Source organism: Schistocerca nitens, chromosome 3, assembly GCF_023898315.1.
Source record: "Schistocerca nitens isolate TAMUIC-IGC-003100 chromosome 3, iqSchNite1.1, whole genome shotgun sequence".
NCBI lineage: Eukaryota > Metazoa > Arthropoda > Insecta > Orthoptera > Acrididae > Schistocerca > Schistocerca nitens.
Window position 1 is genome coordinate 678,835,839 of NC_064616.1, and position 27,674 is coordinate 678,863,512.

A 27,674-nucleotide genomic window follows, 5' to 3' on the forward strand; every position below is an offset into this window, starting at 1 on the left:
AAGAATAATGTACATCACTGCCGACTCGTTAACACCTTCGCCGTTGCTCAGTGCTGTTAAGACCAACGATACGTCGTCACGTTTCCGTTTATTATATTTTCCTTTCTTTTTTCTGGCTTCCCTGGTGATCGTCTGGAAAACTTTACAAAGGGATAACCTGGTGTGTAATTTGCTTTTTTTCTTTATTTTGATTTCATTCGCCTGCCCCATATGGGTAGGGGAGGCCTTTCAGCGGCACAATCCGCCGCTCTTTAGCCGAGTGACATGACAGCTAATACAAGAAGAAAATGATACAAAGAAAGGTGATAAAAATCGGGGACATAAAAACACAGTATGGGGAGATATACACTGAGGGAATAGTTAAAAAAGTCGACATAAAGTGTAAAAACACTGTTGGCGATTCGTAGAGCATAAAAAAAACATTGAAGTCACACACAGAGGTTAAAAGTTGGCCACACTATTAAAAAACACTCCAGAACAAGACACTTTAAACCCACTTGGAGAGATGAAGCACACACAATGAAGAATAAAACTGCCACGAGGGATCTGCTCAGGGAGAGGCCTGAGAGGATCGAAAAGGAGGGGAGATCAAGGTGCAGCAGGGGAGGGGACGGGATGAAAAGAGTAGGGGCATCAGGGTGTGCACCAAAAGGCAGGAGACAGGTGGGGTGGGAGATGAAGAGGGAAGACAAGGCAGGAAGAAGTGCAGAGACACTGAAGGGGAGCACAGGAGAGGGAGGGCGTAGGGGGGGAGAGCCACTAAGGGGAAGGGAGGGAGAGGAGAGGGAACCCTGAGGAGGGGGCAGGAGGAAGGTGGGGTTAGAGTTGGTAGTAAGGGTAGACGTTAGGGCGAAGCTCATCATCCAGGAGGGTAGATGCTGGAAGTTGCATTGGGAAAGGAGGTGGAGGGTGTGGAGATGACTAAATGGCTCTGAGCACTATGGGACTTAACACCTTAGGTCGTCAGTCCCCTAGAACTTAGAACTACTTAAACCTAACTAACCTAAGGACGTCACACACATCCATGCCCGAGGCAGGATTCGAACCTGCGACCGTAGCAGTCCCACAGTTCCGGACTGCAGCGCCTAGAACCGCACGGCCACCACAGCTGGCGGTGTGGAGATGGAGAGAGGATGGGACACAACGGTAATGGCGTGGCAACGGGCTAGAGGTGGAAGGGAAGGGAGACATGAGGAGGTGAGGGGGATCAAGACAGTGGACAATATATAGGGTGCGGATGTGTTCAAGGAAAAGGAGAAGGTGGGGGAAGGAGACAAGGTCGTAGAGGATGTGTGTGGGGGATGGAGGGCGAATGCGGAAGGCAAGGCAGAGTGCATGGCTTTCGAGGATTTGGGGGGCTTTATAGAACCTGGGAGGGGCAGAAATCCAAGCAACGCTGATTTAACAAACTTGGATGGGTGACCATCCAGGCCAACATGCACTGTTGCCATTTTTCGGGGTGCACTCAGCCTCGTGATGCCAATTGAAGGGCTACTCGACTGAATAGTAGCGGCTTCGGTCAAGAAGACCATCATAACCACCGGGACAGCGGTGTGCTGACCCCACGCCCCTCCTATCCGCATCCTCCCCTGAGGATGACACAGCGGTTGGATGGTCCCGGTAGGTCACTCGTGGCCTGAAGACGGAGTGCTGGTGTAACAAAGGATGGGGTGGATCAAGAAACAGCATTATACCACAACATATTTTAAATATAATAGTGATATTACTTACCTTACAGTTTCATTAAAACCAGCCAAAGTTATTTTGTGGTTTGAGCTAATAAATTGGACAATACACTACACTATTTCTGGTCACAATTTATAAGTAACACATGCCGTGAGAACACACCACTCTCTCTGTCCAGTTGTTTCTACTCAAGTGGCGGCATATGGGGGTGGCATATGTTTTGCACGGCCGATCACAGAAGTGTCTGAGAGGTGGTGACATCTATCATGCTTGCACCGAATTAAAGAATAGTCCGAATTACACGTTGGACCAGATTACAAGGACTTCCACTATCCTCCTTTCAAGACACTGTCTATTCTGTTCAACTGCTCATCCAAATCCTTTGCTGTCTCTGGCTAATTACAATGTCATCGGCAAACCTTAAAGTTTTTATTTCTTCTCCCTGGACTTTATTCCCACTCCAAATTTTTCTTTGGTTTCTTTTACTGTTTGATCATTGTACAGATTGAATAATATCGGGGACAGGCTACAACACTGTCTCGCTCCCTTCTCCACCACTGCCTCCCTTTCATACCCCTCGACTCTTATAACTGCCGTCTGGTTTTTATATAGTTGTAAATAGCCTTTCACTCCTTGTATTTTACCCATTGCCCTTTAGAACTTGAAAGAGAGTATCCCAGGTTTTCCATCTTCTATGAGAAATCATAGGGTCAGTAAACCTTACAGAGACTGAAAGATAAGAACCAGTAAGTTTATTTCTACACTTGGATTTCACTATTTTCACCGTTGAAAACACTGGCCCACATAGATAAGCGGATCCAAAGAAACATATGATGCCACTTTTACAATGTTATGGTAGGTCTTTACACTCTATAATTACCAAAAGCTACTTTCATTATGTTGCGATTTTAAGGAATTGTCATTTTGAAATTGAATTATTTACTCATGTTCAGTCTCACAACAAGAGATACCAGTACTCATTTTACTTGACATATGTTCCACTTTGTCGAAAGGTTGAGCTGTGAAAACTACAACAGGGTTCCATTGCTCTGACATCCGAAAATCAGTTCTGTTCTTACAACTCACAATAGAAATGGTACGTTTTCCAGTGTTTAGCTGCATTTACTTTTCACAAACACGTAACTTCACCATGCAAGAGGACACACTGTTGTTTGGTGCCAGCGTAGAAGAAGGTGAAATGCAAATGGAGAAGAAAGAGGCGGAGACAGTGTTGTCAGATTTACCACCTACAAATAACGTGCGAAACACTAGTTGTCAAAAGATTGGTATTTTACAAAAACAGCTCATTTCAACAGATTTCGGATAAAGATTGCACTGAAAAAAACATTGCGATGTCTACCACATTCGAACTCGTAATATTGTGGAGTATGAATCGTATAGGATACAGCTAAAATAATACATTTTCTTTGTATATTCCAAGAATACCAACCTTGTAATGTTGAATTTTACGGAAAAAAGGAGGATTGGTTTTAAAGACCCGTCCACATCGAAGTCATTAGAAACGGAACGCAGTCATGGATTGTGTCAAGGATGGGGAAGGAAATCAGCCGTGCACTTTCAAAGGAACCGTCCCGGCATTTACCTGGAACGATTTAGGGAGATCACGGAAAAGCTAAATCCAGGTGGCCTGGTGTGTGCTAACCACTGTGCCACCTCGCTCGTTGTGAATGTTTATAGTTGATAGAAAGAAATTTCGCTTATTTACCTGCGGCACCGAAGTGGCGTATTATAGTTGGTGCAGTTAACGGTAACTGTGCATTGTACACTGTGTCATTGTGCAGTACGTGTCATATGTTGATTTAATTTTCGTCGACTTTCACTCTTAGAATGGGATTTCTGGAGGTAATCGAGGCAATGGAAGACGGAACACCCTATGCGCATGGTGGAATATCTTTAAACTTCAAACATAAAAATGGACACAGTTAACACGAAATCAAATATCTCAAATCATTTTTCATCTGCGTAGTTTTCTCAGGAGGCTTCGACAATATATGAGACAGGATGAAGAGTTTTTGGAGTACTTAGGCCTGCGAGCAGAGTTAAAGAGGATAAAGCGTGCTTGAGAAATGGCACGTCCTTTGAGTGGAGGATGATTGAAGAGCGCGCGCCTCTTTAGCAGGATTTGCGGTGAGCCTGCAGAGCCCCGCTACAATGTTCGGCTTAGTGATAAGATCCCGCGCAAACTTTCGCCCTCATTAAGTAACGCAAACGACAAAAGCATGGGGGACCGCCATCTATGAGAGATATCTGCTGGAGAGACAGCTATTTAAAACCATCTCCATGGCACCCTTTCTCTGACTGTCTCGTTACCAACCGTTGAGTTGTTATTTACCTCTCCAACGCCTCAGTTTCAGCCTCAGAACGTGTGCGTCATTACAGATCGCTACGTGAGCTGTAAGCTCTTTCGTCGTTCCTTCTTTTTTCTGCTCTGCCCACGGTGTTATTAACTGGGCTTTTCCCCGGAGAAAGCGCTCACCGCCTGTCTCAGTTACAGGCATGCTGCGTTCATAAATTAATTTTTCTCGTGTTCTCTTTGTGAAGTCTGAAATTCTCTCCCCTTTCAGTAGTACACTATAAGGACGTCGCCGTTTCCTTTCGTGGTTTTTCTGTGTACCAGTAATGGTTGAACTGCACTGTACTGTTTGTTATTTTAAAGCGTTCGTTTTTCGACAGACACATCTATTCGTTTCATACATGAAGAAATCTTTACTTGCCTAATTTATTCTGCATCCATACCTGAGTGGCCAGCGTAGATTGCTGCCATGCGGATGAATCGGGTTTGATTCCCCGTACTGCCAATCAATTTTCCTTGGTAGAAGAACAAGTATAGCGTGCAGTCAGCCTCGATATGCCAATTGGGGAGCTGCTTGAACGAGAAATAGCGGCTCCACGATCCGGGAAGACTGTAAAACGGCTGGGATAGCCGTGTGCTGACCACATATCCCCCCATACCGCATCCGCATGGCACCGCAGGGCAAAGAATGACACGTCGGCCAGTCAACATACCCTGAACCTTCAAGGTCTTTACGCGGAGCTCTTAACTGTTTATTTCCGAAGGCATTTTTGCTAATTCTTTACCTTGGAAACATCTGAAAAGAAAGGTGTAGGGTTTTACGTACGCTTTCTCTCATTCAGTAATACGGAAATTTACGTTTCCTTCACGCTGATTGCATTTATTCATAAATTATATCTGTATAAAATCTCATGTCAGTCGTTGTACTTCAATTATTAGACGTATAACACTATTCTCTCAGCGCAAACACTATTCAGGCACGAATATTGCTCCTCCGTTCACAGTGATACAAGATCCCGTTTTCAAACGCAGTAGAAAGAGAAGCACTGCTCAGAATGAAGTCAAATCTCAACAGCATGTTATTGACGAAAGGGAAATGTCATGGGTAAAAAAAATGAAAATGTAACCAATAGATTTAACTGTAAGAGTATTAACGTAAAAGGGGTCGGCTGCTAATGACAGATGAATCGCAACACGACGGCTATGGTGTGAGTTGCACATTGCACCATTCATACTGCTCGACGTGGGTGACTGCACAAGTTCGACAGTCACTAGTTGTGACACTGTTTTAGGTAAGGCCGTTCACCACGTCAATGTCGTACCACATCGGGAAAAAGGGTTTTTTAATAGTCCTGAAGGCAAAAACCGCTTAAAAATCAAAATTACATCTGGTTTTAATTGACCTAGTGCCAAATACCGCATAGAAAGAAAAGTGACATCTGTTTCTAGATGTCCTGGGGCCAAAATCCGCATAAAAACAAAATGACATTGGTTTCTAATTGTCTTAAAACGCGAGCAAGACATGTTCAATATGCCGTCCACCATTTTCTGCGACAAGCTGGAATCGAGGAACAGCATGTTCCACAACAATCACGTGGAGGTCGCGTTCAGAATGCGTTGCGCAATGCGTGCGTTCAGTTCTACTACGTTCGTAATTGGAGCACTGAACACGCATTATAGATAGCCCCATAGCCGGAAGTCACACGGATCAAGATAAGGTGATCTGGACGACGAGGCTGTAGGGAAATGACAGCTGATAAGTCTACCATTTCCGAAATGCCTGGCCGTGCAATGTACAGAGGAGCCCAATATTGCATAAAAATGGTCGTATCCACATATTCGCGCCGTTGAAGAGTTGAAATGACGGTGGTGCACAAAAGATTCTCGTAGCGTTTACCAATGACAGTACACGTAACAAGACCCGCAGGACTCATCTTCTCGAAAAGATACGGCTCGGCGATAAACGATGTCGTCAACCCGCACCACACAGTCACCTTTGCAGGATGAAGTGGTTCCAGTTGATGTGCTGTGGATTTTCCGTTGCCCATATTCTTCAATTCTGCGTATTGGCCTATCCTAGGAGATGGAAACGGGCCTCGTCTCTCCACAGAATTTTCTACGGACATTCATTGTCCAGATCCACGCGAGCAAGAAGTTCCAGAGGGAAGGTTTGTCTTGCTGGCAGATCTGCAGGAAGCAACTCCTGAACAGCAAAATAGGACGTTTCGTAGGATTTTATTCAGGCATGTCCAACGTTCGGGTAATTCCCCGTGTTTCCACACCACAGCTCGACCCCTCCTGTAATGGCATGGCCACATCTTCGACAAACATTGGATCAACCGCCTTCTGCCCTTGGCGCATGTCGCTTCAAAAGGTCCTGTCTTCCTGAATTTTATAATCATTTTCCCCAGACCCTTACCAGACATCTGATCAATGCCTTTATTCATACCTTTGAGTGATCGGCACTTCTTTAGGGCGCGCAGTGACCATTCTTGTAAAAGAGCTTTACCAGCAGCTCGCGATCCTTCGTGGAGACATTCATGTTGTGCGTCGAGCACGCAAACTGAGGGACATCCGTGTGCCCCTCGTCTGTCGGTGTGCAGATTCTGACGCTTATAACTCCATCTTTTGGAATTTTTTTATCAGTTTTCACACTGAGTCGGTAATATGGTGTTCAAATTTGACTTTATTATGAGCATTGGTTCACTTTCTACAACGTTTTGAAGCTGATAGTATAATTATGGACACCCTATATATCTTCATGACGCAACAATGGCTAAAATTCTAGTTGTGTTATATGATATTACATGACAAGAAACAAGTCTTACGAGGAAACGCCCAACTGCAACACTTTAACATGTGTGTAGGTTCAAATTCATTTTCTTTTCCTTTTTTCCCCACATTTGAAGAAATCAGATGATGATTCTCTCACAACATTTTTCACGGAATTTGAGAACTAATACTTCCTAGGCTTTTTCATCAAGAAACAGCAGTGCAATACTTTTGAATATTTGACTATAACTCCCTCATGTAGTAAAGTAATTTGTAATGATGGGTGTAGCTTTACTTTCCATTTTGCCACCGACCATACATTTAAGGTTACTCAGTTTTATTTAGACCCCATAGACCCTAGAAGTACTTCAGCGTAGATTACAGACGTATTTGATACATCATTTCTATTTTTTATGTATCATTTATGTGAACAGAAGCTCATCAGTTGGTATACAAGCTACTGATCATAAATGAAAGTTCAATTTCATAACATCATGCATTGTTAGTCCCAGGAATTTGTGAGACGTATCAGGTTCAAAAATCACCTAGTCAAATCTGGGTATCTTCAGTCGGCAACCAATTTGTATGAAAGAGGAATTTTAAGTTTCATGTCATATCTATCTGAGGCTCGTTAGAGAATGAAATATAGACGGCCACTGCTTTGTTGAAGAAACTGTGCCACCGACCAAAAGGTTCCAAGACTGACTTTATTCCTGGTGTATAAGCGCCTTCTACGTAGTAACTATGGCAAAAAGGAAACACATATTACATAACAATTATTAATTATGTACGTGCTAATATATCTTAAATACAAATTATAAAATATTAAGGATGTTATTTTTTGGACTTGGCCTTTTTAGCCACAATGTTTCATGACGTTACATATTTATAGGAGCATGATAAATGATACACCTTACATCTGCTTTTTAACAGAAAATAATAAAGAAGTTACGAGCAAATGCGTAGATAGCAAAAGTTTCTTGCTATTTTTCTCGCCTTCTCACTGTTGTGGGTTATCGCCGTGTATCTAGAGTTTTAATATTTAACATAAGTAAAAAATAAGATAGAAAAATCTCATGCTGTTAGAAAATCTAAGCACAGCTATACAGTATCAACTGTTCTAGCTTTTCTATTTGCAAAGTTCTTCATAATGTTGTGAGTATCTACGTTATCTAAAATATTGCCTTCTATCGATACTACGGCCAAGTTAGGCAATGTTTCATGTCTCATTGTTGAGCGCAAGTAATTTATTACACTACTGGCCATTAAAATTGCTACACCAAGAAGAAATGCAGATGATAAACGGGTATACATTGCACAAATATATTATACTAGAACTGACATGTGATTACATTTGGTCGTAGTAACGGCATTCATACGCCTGGGCATTGAGTCAAACAGAGCTGGGGTGGCATGTATAGGTACAGCTGCCCATGCAGCTTCAACACGATACCACAGTTCATAAAGAGTAGTGACTGGCGTACTGTTACGAGCCAGTTGCTCGGCCACCATTGCCCAGACGTTTCCAGTTGGTGAGAGATCTGGAGAATGTGCTGGCCAGGGCAGCAGTCGAACATTTTCTGTATCCAGAAAGGCACGTACAGGACCTGCAACATGCGGTCGTGCATTATTCTGCTGAAGTGTAGGATTTCGCAGGGATAGAATGAAGGGTAGAGTCACGGGTCGCAACACATTGAAATGTAACGTCCACTATTCAAAGTGCCGTCAGTGCGAACAAGAGGTAACTGAGACGTGTAACCAATGGCACCCCATACCAGCACGCCAGGTGATACGCCAGTGTGGCGATGACGAATACACGCTTCCAATGTGCGTTCACCGCGATATCGCCAAACACGGATGCGACCATCATGAAGCTGTAAACAGAACCTGGATTCATCCGAAAAAAATAATGTTTTGCCTTTCGTGTACCCAGGTTCGTCGTTGAGTACATCATCGCAGGCGCTCCTGTCCTTTATCAAAGTCGGAAACGTGATGGTACGCATTTCTCCTCCTTACACGAGGCATCACAACAATGTTTCACCAGGCAACGCCGGTCAACTGCTGTTTGTGTATGGGAAATCGGTTGGAAACTTTCCTCATGTCAGCACGTTGTAGGTGTCGCCACCGACGCCAACCTTGTGTGAATACTCTGAAAAGCTAATCATTTGCATATCACAGCATCGTCTTCCTGTCGGTTAAATTTCGCGTCTGTAGCATGTCATCTTCGTGGTGTAGCAGTTTTAACGGCAGTAGTGTCTTAATTTTAATTTTAAAAGAATCTTTCTGTGCTTATCACTCTTACTGGCACCGTTATTGAAATTATACCTGACAATGGTTTTAAAGTATAAATAATAATGTGTTTTTTAATAATCCCAAGTTTTTGTGGACGAAAAAAATAATTGTACAACTCTTGCTCTATACTGAATAAAAACGGTAGTGCAGTAATTTTAATTAGCGGCGTCGTTAACTATTAAATTTTAACTATGGGCGACACATGCTACATAAGAAAAACCTGGATCTAGCTCTAATAATCGCTTTCACAAACCATTGTTTTTATCACGCATGTTTAAACCACTGTCGTAGCCTTGCCCCCTTTAATTATTCAAATGCAAATTATGTTTTGTTTGCTCTTCTGTAATAAAAGAAGCCAAACTGGGCAAAAGCTAAGAATCGCTCTCTTATTTGCAACCGTCGTGTTTGTTGAAATTAACGAATCTATTAATAATACTAATTTGTTGCACGAGTGAATAATCGTGAGTGCAGTCAAATAAAACTGAAAAATATTTGTTAGTTAGGCATAAATTTCAAATATGACAATGGATTTGGGTTGCAAGTGCAGAGATTATTTCATTGTGGAAATTGGAAATATGTTGTAAGTTCTTATGAGACCAAACTGCTGATATCATCGGTCCCTAGGCTTACACACTACTTAATCTAACTTAAACTAGCTTACGCTAAGGACAACACACACACCCATGCCCTAGGGAGGACTGGAACCTCAGAAGGGCAAGAAGCACTAGACCGCAGGGCTACCCCGCACGGGCATTTCATTTTGGATTTTGTCTCCTAGATATGTCGGCATATTCGTGAGACATACGTCATTCATCAAACGTCTTATGTCTTCTGTAATACTTGGATGGAATTTTTCTAACCTTTCAGTTCAATTCAGAAAATTGGAATTTTCCGGTCGTATAATTCTCCGCTCGTTCCACAAAACGCCATTTCCTGTGAAATAAAAAAAATGAATTACATATATAATTCCTTTAATAACATTGTACCAGAGCTCTTTTTCAGCGTCTACAAGTATCTGATGCGCGCTGCCGAAAGTTGTTTTGTTTTTTAAAGACATATTCAGCGCAATCAGTTTCTTTTCTAATTACTGAAATGTACAAAATTTTTCTTGTCTCTGTTTAAATATTAAGCTAAATGCTGCCAGTCGCAGATTCCGTTGCAAAACTTATTATGGTTTGTTTCTAAAACCTTGCAACATAAGCAGAAAACAGCATTTTTCGAATATGCATAGAGTACGCATTCTCTGTGAGACTTCGCACCGTTTCCTAAATGCCTTTCATAACCTTCAATTTGAAGGGTCACATGGATAATCATGATTCCTGATTTGTGTGGGTCGGTTTTCTATGAAATACCGCACCATTTCAGAATTTAAAACTGCAGGCCAAAGTCCAGATCGTCTTTAGAATTGCTTAGTATCGTTCTTGCTAGCCTTGGAGACATAGGTTGTATGCTTATACAAGTCGCAGACATCATTTCAACGCCGTCGACTTCTAACTTACCAGCTTCACCAATAGTCAGGAAGTCCGGAATAATAAAAAAAAATTCTCTTTACTTTCAAATAATTCATTGTGCTGAAATTAATAGGACGGGAAAAGCGTGGTGAAGTACCAACTGGCAGAAAATGTTCTAGTACAATTTACGAAAAAACCACTCTAGCTCCTGTTTGAAATTTAATACAGCGATATAAATTAAGTGTTAGATGTATTAGTAGTGAGTATTTTAAGAAAGACAAAGAAAACGGAAAGTCGCGTCAGCACTCATACACGTATGAGTGACCAATCAGGGTTGATATAGTGGCAAAGAGGCTCGAGTCGCATTTGAGAGATCCCGGTTCAGTCCCTGAACCAGACATCAAATTGGATTTTTCTTGATTTTCTTTACCATTTTAAGCAAATGTCGGCATGAGTCAATGAAACGGCTACGCACACTCCCTTCTGTTCTAATTAACAGAAGTCCATTTCTAATGACCTTAGCTTTCGATTCTTCCTTCATTCTGTATGCATGAATTGGATAGTTCCTATTATACTCCATTCTATCTTTCAACAATTCATCTGCAAGAAATTAGCTCTCAGAATTAAACAGAGCATTGTTTATTCTCTGAAATGTCATGGCATCATTAAGCGAGCCGGTTAGGATACTCGACTTGTATTTGCAGTTCGGAATGTAAATCGTTATTCCTCAAAATTCTCAGTGTATTTTAATGAAAATTTTTCTATACATGGTAACTATAGCAACATTTGTGTAAATATTCGTGGTTCTACATTTCCAAATTCAAAATATAAAACTAATTAGTTAATAAGTACTAAGTACAAAAGTTATTTCTCATTAGGTACCGTTTTCTAAAAAAGTACAGTATAAATGTCATTTTTACTAAACTTTGCATGTAGTTTTTATGGTACGCTCCTAAGAAGTGTGGGAAGAATGGTGTGTTTAGCTCATATAGTTCACCCGTTATAATATTTATTATTCGGTAACGAAATTATTTGCCAACGGCCTTGCCGCAGTGGTAACACCGGTTCCCATCAGATCGCCGAAGTTAAGCGCCGTCGGGATGAGCTAGCGCCGGTCTGCCGAGCGCTGTTGGCAAGCGGGGTGCACTCAGAACTTGTGTGGAAATCTGAGGATCTACTTGACTGACAAGTAGCGACGCCGGTCTCGTAAACTGGCATACGACCAGGAGAGCGGTGTGCTGATCTCGTGCCCCTCCATATCCGCATGTAGTGACGCCGGTGGGCTGAGGACGGCACGACGGCCGGATGGTACTGTTGGGCCCTCATGGCCTATTCGGGCGGAGTTAAGTTTTTTTGAAGAAATTGTTTCAGAATTTTATACGTTTTTTTCTCTCACAAACTCCTTATAGTACCTAAAGCATGAACTTTGGTATTAGGCATTAGAATACGCGATAAGGTGTATAGTATAATTTCTGAGCGTTACAGTGTCTTACTAGGGGTGGAGGTGAGAGAACGTAGAAGCGCAAATGATTAGGTGTCTCTTGCTGAGCATTCCCAACTGACAGGCGCGCGTTACTGACTAAGCGCTATGGACTAAAAACAGTCGGTAACATAGATTTGTAAACCTCCATTGTTGAGCCGATCAAGAAAGTATGGTTCCCGTCTGTAGCAAAGAACGTGAAATTAAATTAAACTTGTTGTATAACGCAATAAGAAGGAGATAAACGGCCGTTGGTGAACGCTGCGGCAGGTAACAATCAGAAACAGAAGGTAGACGACTTGAAATATTCCGTACGGGGACGACGTGAGGATCCGGGTTCAGGGGGGTTTTGCATCCCCGTGCGGTAATTTCAAGCGTCCTTTCTTCCCTCCTCACATACACAGATACAACTTTATAATATTTTATTTGCATTATCATTCCTCAAAGACGCCTTACTGCTGGCTGGGGTGGCCGAGCGGTTCTAGGCGCTACAGTCTGGAACCGCGCAACCGCGACGGTCGCAGGTTCGAATCCTGCCTTCGGCATGGATGTGATGACCTCAGAAGTTAAGTCCCATAATGCTCAGAACCATTTGAACGCCTTACTTTCACATGTCCTGTTGTCTTACTCTGTTTTTTTTCCTTAAGTGTTTCTAGTATAAGGCATTTCGATTAGCCAAAATTATTATGTGTACCAGTATAAAGCAATACGGCCGGCCGCGGTGGTCTCGCGGTTCTAGGCGCGCAGTCCGGAACCGTGCGACTGCTACGGTCGCAGGTTCGAATCCTGCCTCGGGCATGGATGTGTGTGATGTCCTTAGGTTAGTTAGGTTTAAGTAGTTCTAAGTTCTAGGGGACTGATGACCACAGCAGTTGAGTCCCATAGTGCTCAGAGCCATTTGATTTTGAAAGCAATACGGACGTGACACTAAAATAATACATCCAACAGTGGACTTGCACAGGAAAGTGGCCTACGTTTGGTGGTGAATTTCATCGTCTTGTTTGATTCTTGATAAATCTGAAAAAGAGAGTTTCGAGGACGTTGAGAATGTTTCCGATAATTTGCTTCACAAAAATTTCGATTGACAGATTAAACATGGAATTCAGCTCGTTGAAATATTCAGTTGACGCAATGGCACAACAATCTGACACAACACTATCATTATAATAATTGTAGCACATTTCTCAGTTATTTCTAAAGAAATAGACAGAAAACTTCTTTTCAGTAGTGCCCTTCATACGAAGAATGTGAAGATAGAACTGCTGTGTAGAACGTGTATTTTTCAAAAATGAATTTTGGATGGTATAATGTGACAGATATTTCGAACTTTTTGAAACCAGAATTCTAATTCGATTAATATAGAGTCTTCCTCTTTAAAATTTGTCAACCACGGTAAAGATACCTACCATTGTGATTATCGTAGTTGAAATGTTGTACGCTATGAAAATACTTACTGTTCAGTTGGGGAATGAACGGGTAGTACTTCTGCGAAGAAATATGCTCCGGCTAACGACTCGTAATGGCATCGGGCTGTCGCGGAATGTGGGGACTTGAGATGGGGAATGATCTGTCCAAGGTTACTACATATGTTTTGTCGGTCTCTGATACAATGCTACCATGAGGCCTAACGGACCAACAGCTTTCGTGTAAATTGCACACATAGTAACAAGGTTTTGTGAAAGCGGTTTATAGGTCGTTCGTATTCAGGTGTATTACTTACACTACCGCTCATTAATTTCAATACACCCTGGTATTTCAGATTTACAAATCAAATCAAGAGTTATTTCTCACACAATATAATTATATTAACTTCCAAATATATAATACAATCACAGTCATTATATTCTACTTTCATCAAATTATCCTCCTTTGGATTTAATGACTGCCCCACACACTCGAGGCATGCGGTCAATCAGTTTTTGTAGGTATTGAGGTATCGTGACTAGCTTAAGAAACAGTGGTTGTTTAATCTAATTATGATGGTTAGGAGCTGAGATCTAAAATGTGCAGTGCGCGTGAAACACGTTCTATTGAAAGTGGTTTTCACATAACAAACTATCGTGAATTAAGTCGCACGCAAACATAGTTTATCCTCTATCTCTCTATCTCAAACATTGGTAATTTTGATGAAGACAATCAGACAGTCATGTATCTATCGGGAAATGGCGAGTTACGGAGCGCGATTTTCACTTGGGTTGCGAATTTTTTGGTTTTAAATTAGAAACTATGATTGACGTACACGTACCTGGCCATAACCCAACTACACTTTTTAATGTAAAACCAAACAACTACCACAGCCAAATGAAACTCTTGTACATGTAACTACCAAACCACGATCGATATATATTTACCAGAACAAAATAGACCAAGTACAAATACAATCCCATAACGTTACAAGAACACCACGAGACCAAACTTTGCATTGTGATTGTACACACATAAAAAAAGTTTTGCATCACCCCGCTTCCCAGAACCCAACAAAAAAAAAAGTTCAAATGTGTGTGAAATCTTATGGGACTTAACAGCTAAGGTCATCAGTCCCTAAGCTTACACAATATTTAACCTAAATTATCCTAAGGACAAAGACACGCATCCATGCCTGAGGGAGGACTCGAACCTCCGCCGGGACCAACCGCACAGTCCATGACTGCAGCGCCCTAGACCGCTCGGCTAATCCCGCGCGGCTCCCAGAACTCCTGAAGACAGACGTTTACTATGGATATTGTACCACAGACCCAGTCCCTTTGACTGTTCAGATATGTCACTAAACCCGCCCAAAGATATAAACAACCATGCATGGTTCAAATGGCTCTGAGCACTACGGGACTTAACAGCTGAGGTCATCACATCAGTCCCCTAGATCTTAGAACTACTTAAACCTATCTAACCTAAGGACATCACACACATCCATGCCCGAGGCAGGATTCGAACCTGCAACCGTAGCGGCGCGCGGTTCCAGACTGAAGCGCCTAGAACCGCTCGGCCACTCTGGCCAGCAACCATGCAAGAGCAGCGCCTATTAGACGGAGGAGGTCCGACAGCCGATCACTTACAGTCATTCCACCAGGAAGGAGGTACACGGCTCGTGTTGTCTGTAGTTCAACCCTGTTTAGATGGTCAATACCGCGGTTCAATCGTGTCCACATTGTAACATTGTGCCAGGAAGGGCTCTCAACAAGGGAAGTATCCAGGCGTCTCGGAGTAAACCAAAGCGATGTTGTTCGGACATGGAGGAGATACAGAGAGACAGGAACTGTCGATGACATGCCTCGTCAGGCCACCCAAGGGCCACAACTGCAGTGGTTGACTGCTACCTATGGATTATGGCTCGGAGCAACCCTGACAGCAACGCCACTATGTTGAATAATGCTTTTCGTGCAGCCACAGGACGTCGTGTTACGACTCAAACTGTGCGCAATAGGCTGCATGATGCGCAGCTAAACTCCCGACGTCCATGGCGAGGTCCATCTTTGCAACCACGACACCATGCAGCGCGGTACAGATGGGCCCAACAACATGCCGGATGGACCTCTCAGGATCGGCATCACGTTCTCTTCACCGATGAGTGTCGCATACACCTTCAACCAGAAAATCGTCGGAGACGTGTTTGGAGGCAACCGGGTCAGGCTGAATGCCTTAGACACACTGTACGAGTGCAGCAAGGTGGAGGTTCCCTGATGTTTTGGAGTGGCATTGCGTAGGGTCGACGTACGCCGCTGGTGGTCAGGCAAGGCACCGTAATGGCTGTATGATACGTAAATACCATCCTCCAACCGATAGTGCAACCATATCGGCAGCATAACGGCGAGGCATTCGTCTTCATGGACGACAATTCGCACCCCCATTGTGTACATCTTGTAAATGACTTCTTTCAGGATAACGATATCGCTCGACTAGAGTGGCCAGCATGTTCTCCAGACATGAACCCTATCGAACATGCCTGGGATAGATTGAAAAGGTCTGTTTATGGACGACATGACCCAACAACCACTGTCAGAGATGTACGCCGAATCGCCGCACGGTGTAGCCGCGTTGTCTAGGGTGCCTTGTCACGCTCCGTGCGGCTCCCCCCCAACGGAGGTTCGAGTCCCCCCTCGGGCATGTGTGTGTGTGTGTGTGTGTGTGTGTGTGCTGTCCATAGCGTAAGTTAGTTTAATTAAGTTGGAGTAAGTAGTGTCTAGGCTTAGGGACCGATGCCTCAGAAGTTTGGCCACGTAAGAACTTACCACAAATTTTTCGACGCTGAATCGCCGCTGAGGAGTGGTGCAATCTGAACCAACAGTGCCTTGATGAACTTGTGGATAGTATGCCACTACGAATACAGGCATGCATCAAAGCAAGAGGACGTGCTACTTGGTACTGGAGGTACCGGTGTGTACAGCACTCCGGACCACCACCTCTGAAGGTCTCGCTTTATGGTGGTACAAAATGCAATGTGTGGCTTTCATGAGCAATAAAAAGAGCGGGAATGATGTTTATGTTGTTCTCTATTCCAGTTTTCTGTACGGGTTCCGGAGCTCTCGGAACCGAGTTTATGCAAACTTTTTTGGTGTGTGTATGTATGTAACGTCTGTTCTTTTGGACATGTCCGGAAGAACTGACACCACATATGTATAATAAAGGCGAAGATGACCAATGATCCCTGCAGTGCAGATGCACACTAAGCTCGAACTCTTACGGGAATCGGCGAGCTGCAGCGAGGAATGAGGCTAATGAGCGTAATTTGTGGTGTAAGATGAGAATATGTGTCTGACGGGAGGCGTGTTAATGTAGTCCATGAGGATGCGGTGACCACTGTGTCCGGATGGCGCAGTGGTCCGCGCATCTGCGTAGTAAGCAGGAGACCTGAGTTCGAATCCCAGTCTGGCACAAATTTTGTGTTTTCCCCAGTGACATAAATCAATGTGCACTGGCAGCTAATTTCTATAATTCATTTGTGCCAGGTGACTGTATTTCATTTCGTTTTGATATTTGTATGACGACAGAGAGTAAATACACGAAGTAATACCCACAGTCCTCAGTCGGTTTTTTGGAATTCTTTGTTTCTGCCTCACTGTGTTAAGTTTTGTAATATGGTCATGTCGTATTTTAGTGCTTACATTACAGACATAGCTCATATTATTTTGAGGATCACGAACATCCATTAACTTATGAATGTGAGTGGTTAAAAGTATTGCGTTTTTCAGGACGAGTATCTTCGAACATTAATACTACTTAGAAAGCACGTAAATAACCGGAGTTGCCTATAGATCATGAAGAGAAACCTACGACGTCCCAATGTACAGCATTGAAATCGGAAGCATATACTTGCGCCTGACTAAAATCTTAACCAAATCTCAGAGGCAACACAGTAGTTTCCTACTTATAACACGTCATCGTGGTTGAAAACATCTTCAGTAACTGTGTCGTTGTTGTAACTAATACTATAATGGCCTTTTTCTTTTAAAATATTGTTCCATTTTTTACAGAAACCATTTATTGTTATAGTTAGTTGCTCATATATTATCTGCGTACCTTGCGAATCACTATTAAGTGAGCAGGAGGGGATATGTTTTATTGTACCGTGTTTTAAGGTGTCTACCCGTTGCTGCGTCCAAAGACTGAATGCTGTACGAATTGTTATTTGCCTAATTTTATCGGCACAATCTGTGGGGGATCGGTACGTAGGGGGCAGGGGGATGGAATGAAGAATATTCGTAGTTTCTGCCCTGAAAGATGGTTTTTAAGTTTTATCAGCGGGTTTTCGCGAGATATTTGGCGTTTCTTTTAGCGTTTGCAGACACAGTAGTTTCAACATTGCTGTTACACTTGTCCCTAGTCAATCACACTTATAACCGTTCGCACAGTCCTTCATGATAAACACTCAAAGTCACTTGTAAATCTGATCTGGTGTAAGTCTGATGCACTTGACCAGTATTGAAGTATCAATTTTTACTGTAGAAAAACTGCAGTTTCCTAGTATCTTATCAATGAAGCGTAGCCTACCACTCGCTTAAACCACAACTGAGCCGATGTTACCGTTACATTTCTTCCTATTTGTTGCGTTCATCTCTGTAGTCTAGTGATTGGGCTGATGTCAGTCATTGCTGCTGCAATTTTTTCAAGCATCAGTCACTCCGTGCTCCAGTCATAACAAGTTTAGTCATGTAAACTTTGAAGCAACGACCTATAATTCTACGCTGAAAATGGCAGCCGCGGTACTCCGCTATAGGTTAGTCAAGGCTGTTAATCGACAAGGATATTTCAAATGAAAAACAGTTAAACGAGTTATTCCAGTGACGTTTAAACATGGAATCTTTCGCAATAAGCACAAGATATTGTAGCAAATTTCGCATAGTTAGGGTAGGAGTTGGAGATGACGACCTAGTGGGGAAAAAAAATAAGTATTTGAATTACATTGTCCAGTCACCTTTTACAGCTCGGATCGCTGCTAGACGTTAAGGAAGAGTGTCAATGAGATTCCAGAAAGTACCTAAAGGGACATGGAGCCACGGCGAGTCCAGCGTCGTGGCCAGCTGCGCTAGGTTCCTCGAATGAGCGACCATGGTTCAAACAGCCCAATCGCGGTGATCCCACGGATTCTCGACTGGGTTTAAATCAGGAGAGACTTGTGGCAGAGGAGTACGGTAAACTCATCCTTGTGCTATTGTATTAGAATCACGCAAGTACACTACGAGTTTTGTGACATTGTGCTGCTGGGAAATGCAATTGTGCCAAGGAAAAACAAATTCCATGTAGGGGTGTACATGGTCCCTAAGGATAGTTGCATTCTTGTGTTGATCCATTGCGACTTCCAGAATGACGTGTTTACCCAGAAAATTCCATGAAAACATTCCTCCGCCGGTCCGGATCCTTCCGGCAATTTTTGTAGCGCGTTAGCTTTCAGAGGTTTCACACTGTACAAGCCAACAGTCATCTGTCCGATGGAGCATAAATCGTGAGTCATCTGAAAAGGCCACCGATAGCCACTCAATGGGCGCCCAGTTGTGGTACTGGCGCGCTAATTTCAGCCTTCGTCGTCGATGAACACCAGTCAGTGTGGATGCAGGAACCAGGAGCCTTCTGTGGAGCACCATAGGCAGGAACGTTCGCTGAACAGTCATTGAGGAGACACTGTTGGTAACCTCTTGGTTCATTCGGAGTGTTAATTGCTCAACACTTGCACGTCTATTTGCCCGTACCCATTTCCGCAGCCGTCGTTCACCCCTATCATCTATAGTTGCACTACAGTTGCCTCGGTACCGGTTTCGGGTAACGAGATTTTTTTTTCCTTTTTTGGATTTCGATTGCCCCCCAGAGGGGGTAGGGGGGGGGGCGGGTTGGCAGCAGCGTAATATTCCGCTCTGCAGGCTACAGAAAAGTTATATACAAAATTAGGAGATATCATAAAAATAAAAACAGGCGATATAACGGTGACTGATTAAAACTGGAACAAGGCGAAATATTGTGAAAAGAATATAAAAACAAAGGGTCTGTGATGCTGATTAAAACACATAGTAAATAGAGAGGCACAATTAAAAAATATGGCGACAGTCTGGTTTCTGTTCGCAACAGTTTAAAAACACACATAGCGACAGTATGGCGACCATTCGCAACCCCGACAGGGGACGCGCAACACTGAACACACACTTAAAACAGTACTGGCAGGTGGGGAGGGGGGGGGGCGGATATCCAGGTGGGACTGGAATAACAGAAGATGGGACGGATTAAGGATTTGTAGGTGTGGAGAATGGTACAGTGGTTCAACCCCCATTTCCGGCCAGAGAGGAGTTTAAGGAGATAGAGGTAGTTGTGGGCTTTGGATTGGATAGAGCGGAGATGAGGGATCCAGGTGAGGTGACGGTCATTGGTGAGTCCAAGGTAGGTGAGGGTGAGGGAGAGGCGGGCAGGACGAGAGCAGATGGTAAGCGGAAAATCAAGGAGCTGGAAGGAGCGAGTGGTACGACGTACGATGATTGCCTGGGTCTTGGAAGGATTGATTTTGAGGAGCCACTGGTTACACCATGTGGCAAGAAGGTCAAGGTGATTCTGGAGAAGTTGTTGGGACCGTTTAAGGGTAGGAGTGAGGGCAAGGAAGGCGGTGTCATCGGCATACTGCAGGAAGTGGACTGGAGGGCGGGGGGGGGGGGGAGGTGGAGGGTTGGGGCATATCTGCCATGTACAGGAGGTAGAGGAGAGGGGAGAGGCCAGAGCCCTGGGCACACCTGGGGAGGGTTAGGAGGTGTGGGAATCGGCGTTATGGATGGTAACGTAGGTGGGGTGGCGGGAGAGCAAGGAGGTAATCAGACATACATAGTGTTGTGTCGATTCCCTAAGGTCTCGACACAATGAGTGGCTAGGTGCACGCGAAACTAACGCAGACGGGCGTAAATTCTGAAACAGGAGACTGGATGAAAACTATAAAGAAAAGAAGAGAGATTTTAATATACTTAACTTTAATGTAGTCTTGTTCTTGTTGAAATACATCTCTTGCATAGTAGTAAGCAATTAGCAATGATACACATGGCGCCTTGCTAGGTAGTAGCGATGGACTAGCTGAAGGCTATTTAATCTGTCTCTCGGCAAATGAGAGAATGACTTGATACGTCAGGTCGCAAGCTATGTCGTCCGTACAACTGGGCGAGGTCATGTCCGTGTCTTGTGACCTGCCATGTGGTGGCGCTAGGATTGCGAGTACACAGTGGCGACACGCGGGTCCGACATGTACTACAGGACCGCGGCCGATTTAAGTTACCACCTAGCAAGTGTGGTGTCTAGCGGTGACACCACACATAGTTGATAGGAAGGGTCTGGAGTTTAAACAGGAGACTGGGATGCCATAAACGGTCATAGCCCTTTTTGAGGTCTAGGGAGACAAAAATGGCGGAGCGACGGGAGTTAAGCTGGAGGGAGAGGAGATGAGTGAGATGGAGGAGTTGGTCATTGGCAGAGAAGGAAGGTCGAAAGCCACATTGGGTGTTGGGGACGAGGTGGTGTCAGTGGAGGTGGTGGTGGATGTGCAAGGTACAGATGGATTTCAAGAGATGGTGAACACTGTGGTGAGACATATAGGGCGATAGGAAGAAGCATCAGATGGAGACCTGTTGGGTTTGGAGAACGTCAGGATATAGGAGGTTTTCCGCAGGTCAGGGTAGAAGACAGTGACAAGGGTTACGTTGCAGAGGGCGGCAAGGACTCCAAGGAAGGAGGGAGGGCAGTGTTTGAGATGGTGGGAGGTAACGCAGTCGTGGCCAGGAGCAGGGTTGCATTTAGTGCGGAATATGAGGCTGATGTCCTGTGTAGTGATGGGAGTGTTAAGTCCTAATGGTGGTGTGTGGAACAAGTACTGGAAGCTGGGAGGAAGGGGAGGAGTGGAGGTATCCATATGTTCAATCACATTGGGGAAGAGGGAATAATCAAATTGGGGACCATCTGGAATGGAAAAGACGTCAGATTGGTATGAGGCAAAGTGGTTGGCCTTACTGAGATTGTCAGGAAAGGGTTTGTCATCGAGGAGAGGGTACTGCGGGGTAGGGCGGTTCCCAGTAAGGCAGTGGAAAAGAGACCAATACTTAAAAGAGTGTATCGGGAGTGTGGTGCTGAGTTGTGTGCGTGTCTGTCGCCAGGCACGGCGTTTCTTTGCAGTAAGCGTTTTGAAGATGAGCCGTCGTAATCGCCAATGAGTGTGTCCCAGTCACAAGTGCGGAGCAAGGATTGGTAAAGGCAATGGGATTCGCGAAGGAGGCAGGGACAGGCGGTGAGGGTGGATGGCTTTGGTAGGGATATGGGTGGTGACAGCGTCAGAAAAGGTCCAATGGAGAAAGGCAGCAGTTTGGGAGATGTCTTTGGGAGAGTGGGTGTAGGGTCGTGGCGTTCGACCTGGGTGCATATGGAGTCCCAGTAGGCATCCCAGTTGGCACAGGAGCAATTGTGGACAAGTTTAGGAGAAATGTCTGGGTGACGAATGGGGTGGGGATGGCGACCATCAGAGAGAGTGAGGAGGACGGGAGCATGGCCACTGCCAATTAGGTCATGGACATCTGCAGTGACCCGCCCAAGGAGGTTGGGAGAGGCTAGGAACATGTCGGGAGTGGTGTTCGATTCGGGTCGGGTGTGATCGGCGAGGGGTACCAGGTCTCCCTGGACGGTGGTGGTAAACTGATGCCACCACTGGAGTGTGGCAGGAGCATGGCTGTGGATATTGAGGTCCTCGGCAATCATGTAAGTGGAGAAGGTGCGGTCAATGTGGGCCAGGAAATCGTACGGAACGGGCGTATGAAGGCGGATGTAGATGGGGGCACAGGTGACGGTAAGGGTGGGGAAGAAGAGGCTGAGGGTGAGATGCTCGGCAGGATTGTTGAGGAGTTGATAGGACCAAACAGGGAGATGCTTGAGGTGGCTGACAGAAACATCGCCACTCGCCAGGGGGTGCGGGTTATCGGTGCAGTGGAGAGTGTAAAGACCTGTGGAGACAGAGGAATGGGGTTGAAGGAAGGTTTCATTTAGGATGAAAGCATCCACGTGGTGTCGATGGAGGGTGTGGAGGAAAAGGAGTTTGTGGGTGGGCAGGGAGCGGATATTATGGTAAAGGATACTGTAATGTTGTTGCACCATGGTAGGGTAAATTTAGACGAGGGTGGTGAGGGGGTGAAGGTGAAGTGGGCCTGATTGTGGGAGTATGTGGCATAGGTGGTGAGGTGGAAGACGGAACGGGCGGCAAGAGCGATTTGGGAAAAGGTGTGTGGGCGTTGGAAGGGTTGGATGTTTTGGAGTATGATGGTGACAAGCAGATGACGTCCCCTGCTGTAGGGGGAGGGCGGAGCTTGTTTTTGGGGTGAATGGAGTCATCGTTGGGGGGGTAAAGCCATTTTGCAGTGGATTGTATATATGAGTATTAACCATGGCGGCATGAGAACAGTTTACAAGCTTAGCCGTTTCAGAAATGCTTCCACCCTTTGCCCGAAAGCCAATGATCACCAAAAGTCGACGTCAGAGAAATCATTTCATTTCCGCATGACGACAACGTCTGTACTGTTATTCGTGTGTGCCCGACATGCTTTGTCTTCCCTCCACTGCTAGCACTGCTACCTGGCCTCTGTGAGTGATCATTGAACGTTGACATGGAGCATAGGCGGTGGTCTCATCATGTGACTAGACCATGTATGTTTATCCTCTAGATAAAACTAACCACTGTTATTCTGTAAAATAAAAATAATTATTAAGCTATCGTTTATTTTATGGACAAATAATGGTGCCTAATACGTAAAAGTGGAACATGTTTGGTTGGAAAGAAAATAAACGTTCAATTGCAAAAGACGAATACTATTTGGTTTGATCTACGAGTACGTCATAAACTTAACTGAAATTTCAACTGAGAAGCAATGGCTGCAAATATTAAAAAAATATATAAGTTCGACTAATTAACAATTTATGTGTTAGATTACAGGCGCAATTTGTAAACGTTATCTTTGCAGAAGGACAACTAATGTGGTTTAAACATTAGGGGCATGAACCCCAAACGGATAATGATAATTGTATAGGTGTGTGAAGTTAAGTAGTGTGGCGACCCCGTACACCACAGTGGCTGTGCGAACATTTGAAAGCCGTTGAAGCATTTTGAACAAATCTGAGAGCAGTTCATCCGAGTTCGTGATTTCTTGATTGTAACAAGCAGAAATTGTCGGTAAACAAAATGAACACATCATGCAATGGGAACAGACGCCTGGCTATCGTAAAACGGAATGTCTCAAGTTTCAACAGGTTTTAATAAGACATACTTGTCGCCCCACTGATCAGTAGTTTGTGGGGCGGCGGTTGGATTTATATCGTTGTTATTAAATTTTGTATAATATAGAAACACTTCCCGGCCAATGCACCATATGTGGGGCGGCGGGAGGAATTTATTGTTGTTACATGTAGAATGTAGAATTGTAGAAAAGATGCATTTCCCGGCCGATGCACCAATTGTGGGGCGGCTGGTGGGAATTAATTGTTATTTAAATGTTCCTATGTAGAAACCAGTTCCTATTATTTATGCTGTCTTTTTCCGTTCTCAACATTGGCTCTCTAACTACAATATTGGCAACCAGAAAGTGATTAGCAAAACGTGAAGCCTGTAATTAGAATTCCTAGTGCCCACTTCATCTGAGAAATACGCTTATAGCTACAGCTTATAGCTCTGAGGAATTAGGAGATTGTCTGGGGTTCATAATCAAAAACGATCGTGTAAAAACGTTCTCTGTATTCGGAAAGTCACAGATCCACACAATCTGACTAACAGAGCAGTTCAGAGTCTAATGCGCTGATGCAACTATAACTGTCCAAATTAGATGTTTAAGTGAATGCTCGCCATAATTTGATGATAATGTTCATCAAACGCCACGCTAAATAATGGTAGAATGTCTGTCCCGCGACGGCACGTGAAAATACGACATACGCAAACTGAAGCTAGATAATTAAAATCATCCCAGAATTAACACTTCACTCGAAAATGATTTCATGGTTACACGTATCCCGAGTAACTTAATACGGCATCCGAGGCTGTTTATAGCAATGATACCGACGCGACGCGACTCCCGACACAGATGGTGTGCTATTCAGCGTCTGGAGAGAACTGGGGCCTTACTTCCTCGCGCAGCGTTCTTATATATAAAGCCGCGGTGCGGACGGCTAAGGGAACGCCTGATCAGATCGGCTCTCCCAAGTAGCCGCTGGGCTAGTGAAGCACCACTTTAAGTTACCGAATAAATCATAGCTTCTTTTGCTGATGGCCGATGAAGCTCTCAATTTAAATGTGCAATCAGCACACAGGTAAGTAATCATAATAAAAGTTTGACGTGGCTAAGTTAAATATTTTGGGCGAGAGAATTAATTTAATTACACTACACGCAGTAGACGAGCTCTGAACTTGCCCTTTGGAGATACGCTATCGCTATAGTTTTATAGTCATTCAGTTGAAATTTCTCACATCTTTATGATTATAGCGGATCTCCCTTCTACTTAAATCTAAACATCCTAGCCTTATTTATTAGCCTACTTAATCTATCTTGCTTCCTTAATTTTTAAGACAAAAACCAGAGAATCATGAATTTCCACTAAAATTTTAATTTGTGAAATCCAAAGTACTGTTTCTATTAAATTATTATGAAAAAGGAATCTAAATATAAATTTTTAAGTCTCTAGCTCTTTTCTGTTGCGCCAATGATTTTTACAGAAAAACGTCCAAATTTCGAAAATGGTTAAAGTTATTAAACTGACATTCAACACATGTTGATTTAGTATTACTCCTGACATGCTAGAAACGTTTTAGGTTATTTGCTTGATTTTTAAAGTATTGCGCAACATTTATGACGTCAGAGCTAGTTACAGCGGACTGGCTGGCACACAATGGAAAGACTGATGTGAATTTACTACCGCGTGAGTAGGCTGCCTCCCTACAAGTTGACGAAGAGAGCGTTTTTACTTGAATGAGCAGTTGTAATCAGGTAAGAACAACTAGACTAACACGTAACGATGAAATCCCGTCTGTACGAATGAAACACTATCCTAAGAATACTGTACAAGAAGTTTGTGCTTTTACCATTAATCTATACAATAGAAGAATATGAATTAACATCAAATTTACAGTGACACACATGTGTGAAATTCGAATCCAGCAAATTCAGTTCAGCCCTTAGTAATACGCTTTTGCCTATTAACTTGTTAGAAGAAATGTCTTTCCTTTTACCGTGATAAAATTAAATGCTATATTAAAGCACGAGTTTATAAGAGTTCTGATCTCAGATATAGCCATATGGAGAGATATCAGTGTCTCCCTAGAAATGCTTTCATAGCACAACTTTCGCAACTACTGCAATTTTACAGTGCTCCAATAATTCATTACACTTAGTGTTAAGCATTGACTAATTGAAAGCGATAATATTTAAAATTTAGAAATGAATTACCTGAATGTATGAAAAAACATCTTTGTTTCTGAACATTTTGCGGAGCTTCTGTCCAGTAAATGAATAAATGAATGCTTTATTCAGTGGGTACACAAGTATTCACATTAAGTTTAAAAGTTCTGGTAAATAACGATTTTATATATCAGAGTGTAACTTAAATTTCTCTGTGTAATTGTTAAGAAAACAATTTAGGTCTGAAAGTAAATTACGTATTTTCTGTTTATAAGACTGCTTCTATAGTTCTCTATGGTTTTCACGCCGCTTTTTTGAGTCAGCGACTACATATACAGGTTGATTATAATTAAACTTTCAAACCGCTGTACAAATAACTCCACTGGTCAGAATGACGTCAAATTGCAACGGAATATTATCGGAGAAGGGGAAAAACGTATGGCAGAAGAAAAATCAATAGTTACAAAATGTAGCAATAGATGGCGCTGTAAGCATCATAATTTAATAGTGACTGTATTACCCACTGTGCATGGATGTACAGGTGTGATACAGTTTGTTACGTAAGCCCATTCACCACGGCAAGGTCACATCACATAGGATGGGAAAAATTGGTTTTGAATTATTTTGAGGCCAAAAACCGCATAAAATGCATCAAAATCAAATCGGATTATTGATTTCCGCGTGACTGTCACAAAACATATTTAATACGCTGTCCACCCTTTCCTGCAACAAGTTGAAATCGAGAAACAGCATGTTCCACAACTGATCGAAGTGTTTCCGGGGTCACGTTCAGAATGTGTTGCGCAATGCTTCCCTTCAGTGCAGCTAAGTTTGCAATCGGAACACTGAACACAACATCTTTCAGATAGCCCCACAGCCAGAAGTCACATGGATTAAGATCAGATAATCGGGACGGCCAGGCTGTAGGAAAATGGCGGCTGATAATTCTAGTATTTCCGAAATGGTGCTTCAGCAGCTGCTTAACTGGATTTGCAATGTGCAGAGGTGCCCCAGCTTGCACAAAAATGATCCCATCCACACATCCACGCTGTTGGAGAGCTGGAATGACGTGGTTGCGCAAAAGACACTCATAGCGCTGACCAGTGACGGTACAGGTAAAAGGACCAGAAGCATCTGCCTCCTCCAAAAAAAATGTGGCCCTATGATAAATAATGCCGTAAACCCGCATCACACAGTGACCTTTTCAGGATGAAGTGGTACTGGCTGAATTGCGTGTGGATTTTCCGTTGCCCATATTCGACAGTTTTGAATATTGATATATCCTGTCAGATAGAAGTGTGCTTCGTCTGCCCACAAAATCTTCCACTTCAATGCGAGCAAGAAATTCTAAAGCAATGGTCTCTCTTTGCTGGCAGGTCAACAGGAAGCAACTCGTGCACATGGGTAATTTTGAATGGATAGCAAAGAAGGATGTCTGTAGGATTTTACGCACCGTGTTCACGGGTATGCCCAATGTTCGTGTAATTCTCCATGCACTACTTTTGCACACCACCACTCGTGTCCTCCTGCACTGCTGTGGCCACTGTTTCCACTGACGTCGAATCAATTCGTTTCCTCCCTCTACCAAGTTGCACACCAAAAGACCACGTCTTTTCGAATTTCCGAATCGTTTTCTCGAGACCTACGGCAGTCATCGGACCAACGCCTTTTTTCAAACCCTTCTGCAGAGCGACGTGCGCACATTCATCATTCTTGTAATACAGCTTTACAAGCAGAGCTTGATCCTACATTAAGACTGCCATGGCGAACGTCGCAGACGAGAAAGGAGCAAAAGCTGTGTTTAT

At 43.6% G+C, this 27,674-nt stretch overlaps 1 non-coding gene across 1 annotated transcript; it reads left to right on the forward strand.

The window, feature by feature from the left end:
• The first annotated feature begins 16,793 nt into the window (after positions 1 to 16,793).
• Trnat-agu (transfer RNA threonine (anticodon AGU)) lies at positions 16,794 to 16,866 on the forward strand. Its single transcript has one exon. It is a non-coding gene; the product is annotated as a tRNA-Thr (tRNA).
• Positions 16,867 to 27,674: the final 10,808 nt, after the last annotated feature.